Source organism: Lathyrus oleraceus, chromosome 2 (genome assembly GCF_024323335.1).
Source record: "Lathyrus oleraceus cultivar Zhongwan6 chromosome 2, CAAS_Psat_ZW6_1.0, whole genome shotgun sequence".
Lineage (NCBI taxonomy): Eukaryota > Viridiplantae > Streptophyta > Magnoliopsida > Fabales > Fabaceae > Lathyrus > Lathyrus oleraceus.
The window spans coordinates 297,180,283-297,188,162 of record NC_066580.1 but is presented as its reverse complement, the minus strand read 5'-3'; the positions used below and the strand labels follow the sequence as shown (position 1 = coordinate 297,188,162).

At 38.2% G+C, this 7,880-nt stretch overlaps 1 non-coding gene across 1 annotated transcript; it reads right to left on the bottom strand.

Annotated features, from left to right (window-relative positions):
• Positions 1 to 7,219: 7,219 nt before the first annotated feature.
• On the bottom strand, positions 7,220 to 7,326 carry LOC127124828 (small nucleolar RNA R71). Its single transcript, XR_007804304.1, has one exon. It is a non-coding gene; the product is annotated as a small nucleolar RNA R71 (small nucleolar RNA).
• Between the last annotated feature and the right edge of the window lie 554 nt (positions 7,327 to 7,880).

The following is a 7,880-nucleotide window of genomic DNA, read 5'->3' as shown; positions in this document are numbered from 1 at the left end:
CAAATTAGAAACTTTGGCCTTATGCCATTACATTTTCAAACTCTTTTTCTTAATCAAATTTGTAAATGAACTTAACCATACTTGACTTAAAAATTTCAAAAGACAAAAAGCACTAACACTCATTCAAACTCATTTAGGCCTTATGTGCCTCTTTCACACTTAATTTTTTATTAAAATCAATCCACTCACTTTGAAATTGATACCACAAACTACGAGGTCTTGATCCCTAATTTTATGTTGGTACGTAGGCACAAGTCCGAAGGTCTTGTCAAACACAAAAATATAATTAATGAATTATTTTCTCATCCCCACACTCTATTTATTGCAAATATCAATTTATACCAAACACATGTACACACAAAAAATGTCTCCCTAGGAGTACCTAGGACACTTTGGGTGCTAACACCTTCCCTCTATGTAACCAACCCCTTACCTGTAATCTCTGGCATTTTATTAGTTTTGATTTGAAAGCTTCTTATCTTTGGGTTTTGTTCGTACTTTCCCCTTTTCCCTTGGAAACAATAAAAGCATGGTGGCGACTCTGGTTTTATTGACATTAAGTTTATCCATAGTTTAATTGTCATGAATTTACCGCTACATAAATTAAGTGGTGGCTCTGCTGGGGAGTAGTCTCCATTGGGTTTAGCCTACTTTTTTGTGTGTATATAATTGTATATTTGATGTATGTATATTTTTATGTATGATATAATCTGCTTGTTGTGCTTGGTGATCTGTGAGTGGTGAGATAAGTTCTAACCCAAACTTGAGTGCAATTAAGATAGGAGGATGGTATAGTCATGTTCGACTTGTGTGGAGTAGTCCTTAACAAGTTGGCTTGAGACCCATCTACTAAGTGGAGACCCTTTTGGAGTTATTCATGTCACACAAGTTATTTATGGTTAGGAATTACTTTCTATGATTTGGGGTCTGAGAAGCTGAGGACCGTAGAACACTTAACCCATCTTGGCCTATTTAGGACATAGTGCAAAGACTGTTCAGGTGTAGACTTGATAACAGTTGTTACGCGATACTAAACTGAGACGAGTTTCTCTTGAGAATATTATGGGTTGATGAGTCAATCATCCTAACCTGTAATATCCGATAGATGGAATTAAGAGTCTGGGAACTTTTTAGAACATGATCTACAGGTTTTTATCCCTAATACACTCCTTTGGGATGGTTCTTAACCTGACTCCATGCCCATGACTCACAACAAACCCTTGATTCTCGGTTGATCCAATCAAGTCTTGTCAATATCAATGGAACTTGGATGTTGATAAGGTGAAAAGCATAATCCACCAAAATGGATGATTTATCTTGACAATGACCTGATTCATCCCTTGACCTTTGTTTGTTTGCCTTGTGTGTGATCCCTTATTTGTGATTGTTGCATTCATGCATTCATGCACATCATAACATTCTTTACACAAAAAATAACTTCAAGGAACTGAGTTTTTATTTGCAAATATTTTTAGACCATGGATTATGGATGAAGGAACACTAAGAAGTACAGTTTCAGATGTCCGGATTTGAAAGTGCTAAGGAAGTTATCATCATTTGTATTAGATCCCTTGGACTTAAAGAAACGTCATGGGAAGCTTCTATCTGTGTTATCTGCTGATATGGTCGAAAGACTCTTGAGTGTGTTGTTTCAGTTTTATGATCCTCTCTACCGTTGCTTCACTTTTCCCGATTATCAGCTCGTGCCTACGTTAGAGGAGTATGCCCATCTCTTGGGAATAGCCGTTTCTGAAAAAGTGCCTTTTAGTGGATTGAAGGAGATTCCCAGATCTCATATTATAGCTGAAGCTCTTCATATGAAGAAGTCTAAGATTAAGGCTCATTGGGTAAAGAAAGGAGGTATTTTTGGGTTGACTTCTGAGTTCCTCATTAAGAAAGCTACTGCCTTTGCTCAAGCCGGTAGTATGTATGCTTTCGAAGCTATCTTTGTGTTGATCATCTATGGGTTGGCTTTGTTCCCTAACATTGATGGTTTTGTTGATGTTAACGCCATTAGAATTTTCTTGATTGGGAATCCTGTGCCTACTTTGTTGGGCGATATGTATTTCTCTTTGCATCTAAGGAATTCCAAAGGTGGTGGAACTATTGTCTGATGTGTTCCTCTTCTGTACAAGTGGTTTATTTTGCACTTGTCTCAGACACCTACTTTTGTGGAGAACAAATAATGTCTAAGGTGGTCGCAGAGACTTATGTCTCTCACTAATGATGATATAGTTTGGTATGATTCTTCATTGGGTAGCTTGGAGATTATTGATAGTAGTGGTGAATTCTCTAATGTGCCTCTCAGTGGTACACAAGGAGGAATTAACTACAACCCTACTTTGTCTCGTCGTTAACTTGGGTTCCCTTTAAGAGACAAACCTAATAACACTCAGTTAGAAGGTCTTTTCTATCAAGAGGGTAAATATCCCCAACTTTTAAAGCAGAAGATGATACACGTTTGTCATAATATGCATAGGAAAGGAAGATCTGAGCTTCGTCTATGCAATTGTGTAGCTTTGGAAGCTTACACTTCTTAGGTGAAGAAGAGAGCTTTGGAATTGAAGATTCCTTATGCTGGTGAGAGACCTATGTCTATGGTTGTGGCTGAGCCATCAACTCTCCTTAACCAAGATATAGAGGAGTTGGAAGCCGCACTCGCCAAGGTGAAGCAAGAGAAAGATATATTGGAAGAGTGATTCCATGCTTTGAGCAAAAAGCATGAGGAGTTACAACTTGAGTCTAAGGACAAGGATGCACTTATTGAACTTCTTGAAGACCAAGTAATGAAGAGACAGAGGGACCACATTCATTACACCTTGGGGAACATTCTGTTATAGATTGATGCCTTTCGGTTTAAAGAATGCTAGTGCAACTTACCAGATAGCAATAACCACTCTTTTTCATGATATGATGCATAAAGAGATCGAAGTCTATGTTGATGATATGATTTCTAAATTCAGTGACGAAGAAGAACATGTTGAGCATTTGTTGAAGCTATTACAGCGATTGAGGAAGTACAAACTCCGCTTGAATCCCAATAAGTGTACTTTTGGTGTTTGTTTTGGTAAGTTATTGGGCTTTATTGTCAGCAAGAAAAGTATTGAAGTTGATCCTGCCAAGGTCAAAGCCATAGAAGAGATGCATGCGCCCAAAACTGAGAAGCAAGTCAAAGGTTTTCTCGGCCGCTTGAATTATATCTCAAGATTCATTTCGCATATGACTGCCACATGTGCGCCTATATTCAAGCTTCTTAGGAAATAACAGTCTTGTGATTGGACCGAGGATTTCCAAAAAGGTTTTGACAGTATCAAAGAGTATCTGCTTGTGCCTACGATTCTGTCTCTGCCTGTTGAAGGAAGACCGTTGATCATGTATTTGATTGTGCTTGAAGAAAGTATGGGTTGCGTTCTAGGTCAGCAAGACGAAACTGGAATGAAAGGATATTCTATTTACTACCTCAGTAAGAAGTTCATCTACTTTGAGACTCAGTATTCTGTGCTAGAGAAAACTTGTTGCGCATTGGCTTGGGCTACTAAGCGTCTACGCTAGTATACGTTGGTTCATACCACTTGGTTGATATCCAAAATGGTTCCAATAAAGTATATTTTTGAGAAGCCTGCTTTAAATGGGAGGATTGCCCATTGGTAGATGTTGTTATCCGAGTATGATATTGAATACCGATCTCAAAAAGCGATCAAAGGTAGTATCTTGGCTGACATTTGGCTCACCAACCGATTGAAGATTACCAGTCAGTGCAGTATGACTTTCCTGATAAAGAGATATTATACTTGAAAATGAAAGATTGCGATGAACCATTGCTTGAAGAAGGGCCAAAACCTAGTTCCCGTTGGGGCATGGTATTTGATGGATCTGTTAATCAATATGGTAATGGCATTGGGGAAGTGATTATTACTCCTCAAGGCACTCATTTTCCGTTTACAGATAGATTGACTTTCAAGTGTACAAATAATATGGCAGAGTATGAATCTTGAATTATGGGGCTTGAAGAGGCCATTGATCTCATAATCAAATATTTAGATGACTATGGAGATTCAACTTTAGATGTGAATCAAATCAAAGGTGAATGGGAGACGAATCATCCTGGTTTGATACCATATAGAGATTATGCGAGGAGGATTTCAACTTTCTTTACAAAGGTTAAGTTTCATCATATCCCTCAATATGAAAACCGGATGGCAGATGCTCTTGCAATGTTGGCTTCAATGATTATGGTGAAGTATTGGAATGAGGTTCCCAATCTGACTGTGATGTGTCTTGATAGGCCAACTCATGTATTTGCTATTGAAGAAATCAAAGATGAGAAACCGTGGTACTTTGATATCAAATGTTTTCTCCAAAGTCATATTTACCCGCATGAGGAATCTTTGAAAGATAAGAAGACTTTGAGGAGATTAGCCGGCAATTTCTACCTGAATAGTGATGTACTTTACAAGAAAAACTTCGATATGGTTCTGCTCAGATGCGTGGATAGACACAAAGTGGACTTATTGATGACTGAATCCATGAAGGTTCCTTTGGTACTCATTCCAATGGATATGCTATGGCTAAAAAGATGTTGAGAGCAGGTTACTATTGACTGACAATGGAATCTGACCGTTGCAAGTTTGTGAAGAAATGCCACAAGTGTCAAATATATGCAGATAAGATTCATGTTCCTCCGATACTTTTGAACGTAATTTCCTCCCCATGGCCTTTCTCCATGTGGGGAATTGACATGATCGGCATGATTGAGCCCAAAGCTTCTAACGAACATCATTTCATTTTGGTGGCTATTTACTACTTCACAAAGTGGATTGAAGCGACATCGTATGGGAAAGTAACCAAGCAAGTTGTTGTGAGGTTTATCAAGAATCAAATTATATGTCGTTATGGTGTGCCAAGTAAGATCATTACTAAAAATGGATCAAACTTGAATAATAATATGGTGGAAGCTCTTTGCAAAGACTTCAAGATTGCACATCACAAGTCTTCTCCCTACATACTCGAGATGAATTGGGCTGTTGAAGCTGCAAACAAGAACACTAAGAAGATCATTCAGAAGATGGTTGTGACGTACAAAGATTGGCATGAGATGCTCCCATTTTCTTTGCATGGGTATTGTACATCCATCCGCACTTCAACAGGGGCAACCCCTTTCTTACTTGTTTACGACATGGAAGTTGTGCTCCCTCTAGAAGTTGAGATCCCATTGATAACGTGAAAACGTATCGTATTTTTGGCTTCACATGCATTGCTTTTGACTTGATTTACACTTATTATTACGCAGTATTTTATGTTTATTGCAGGTATTTACCGAATAAAAGGTTTAAGTCAAGGAAAGTAGAAAATAGCAAAAAGGAAAGAAAAAGAGAAGAAAATGGAGAAAAATAAAGGTAATGAGCCACCACACCAAATGGACTTGTGGCAACCGCCACAACCTAGTCTTCCCTACTTTCTCTCCATAATTCTAGCCACAAATCCACTAACCTTCTGCTCTAAATTAGGGATGTGGAAAATATATAAGGAGGGAAGTTTCTACACGCCACCTCTCTCTCTTCTTCTAGTTTTTGATCTACGGATTATTTTTAGTCAGAATTATTTTCTTTTAGTTTCCTAGGCAGTTTTTCCTACTTTTTAACGGTAATAGTTTCTCCATATCGGGGACTATTGTAATTTAGTTTACGCATTTGAATTCAATTGTAACAGTTACTTATTGCCAAAGCCTGCCGATATTATTTTAATTAAAGAATCAAGATTCAGTTCCATTTCTTAATTCGTAATCCAGGTTTTATTTTGATTGCTATTTTATTTATTTATGCCTTATTGCATGTTTGGTTTTCCAAATACCATGTCTGCTACCGGATTCATGTCCGGCTAAACCCTTAGGTATCAGTATGTAAAGACCGTTGAAACGACATGATTCGTAAATAATTGGAGTTAGTTTTTATAAAACTTGTTTTTCCGGTTTTTAGTTTCTTATTTTAATCAAACTATTTTTCAGACAAGAGTACAAAAAAAACTAAGGTTACGGTCAACAAGAACGAGAGTTTGAGATTTTAACCAAATAGCTGAAACTAGGCATTAATCCTAAACACAGCGAGAGTGCTTTAGGATTAATTAGACTTTATTAATATTCAAAAGTTACTTTTAAATTCAAAATGAGACCGCGAGAGCCAAGCATTCTGGTTTAGGAGTATGGTCAGAGTCAATAAAAACGAGAGTGTGAGACTAAGTCCTTTCTATAAAAAAATTCTACTGAAGAATATTTTGACCAATAAGATAACACCAACTATCTATCGAATTCCCGAAGTTTGATGCGTTACATACCGATATCCCTCTATCTCATATCTTTATTAATATTCTATTTAGGTTATAACTATTTCGCTTCATCCCTCAAATCCTAGAACGATCATCAACCTTAGATTTACATAGTATCATTAGATAATGATACGTTCAATTATTAGTCCTTGTGGGCTCGATAATCTTTAAAACTACGCGATATGATTGTGCACTTGCAGTCATGATTCCCATAGACTTACTAAGTCGCGATCAAGTTTTTGGCGCCGTTGTCGGGGACTAATTTAGTCGATATCGTAACTCCAGTGTTGCCCAGTATAGACTATGGAAAACAATTATTTTTTGTCTTTCTACATTTGTCGAGTGTATGCCCAGTACTCGCTCTCAAGGGAAGAAATTAAAGCTACAGTTTGACGAACCTGAGCGTTATCTTAAATTAGAACACCGGATACGAGACTTGATACGAGAACATCATATCAAGCTATATCTTCCTGACCTTAACATCCCTACTTCTGAATTAGTTACTCAGCCAGAGATGGCTTAAGGAGTGAAAAACTATCCTCTTAATTACTATGCAATCCCTTCGCAGGATTAACCACTTAACATCATCGATGCCCCTGCTATCGAGGCCAATAATTTTGAGCTAAAACCTTCGCTGTTGTCAGCTGTACAGCAAAACCAATTTTCAGGTAGTCCCACGGAGGACCCGAACCTACATTTGTTAGTGTTTTTGCAATACGCTGACACAACGAAAGCGAATGGTGTTAGCTCAGAAGCTATAAGACTACGTCTTTTCCCATTCTCATTAAGAGATAGAGCTAGAGCTTGGCTCTAGTCTCTACCATCCAACTCTGTCACTACGTGGAACGAGTTGAAGAAAGTCTTCTTAGCCTGATATTTCCAACCTAGTAAGACGGCTATGCTAAGAGCCCAAATATACGGGTTTAAACAAAAAGATAATGAATCACTTTTTGAAGCTTGGGAGAGATACAAAGACATGATGAGGCTTTGTCCACATCATGGTCTAGAAGAATGGTTGATCATCCATACCTTTTATGACAATCTCTTGTACAACACAAGATTGACAATAGATGCCGCCGCAGGTGGCGCACTGATGGATAAACCATACAATGAGGCCTATCAACTCATCGAAAGTATGGCCCATATTCATTACCAGTGGGGAAGCGAAAGAGCCTCTGTAGACAAACCTCAAACGAAAGGCGGCATGTACGAATTAAGCAGTCATGACCATGTTAACGCCAAGGTAGATGCTCTTACTCAAAAGATAGACAACTTGACCATAACACCAGCAACCACCGTGGCTTCCATAGCACCAAACTACGAGATATGCGGAGTTCAAGGGCATACTGCCCTAGAATGTCAACTCTTGACAGGAACCTCCACAGACCAGGTGAACTATGATCAAGGAAACCCGTACTCAAACACCTATAACCCAGGTTGGAAGAATCATCCTAACTTTTCGTACAAAAACAATAATGCATTGTATGCACCTAACCAAGCACCTACTGTACCACCAGGATATCATAAAGCTGCCACAAATACTCGAAATGCTCCTAGGA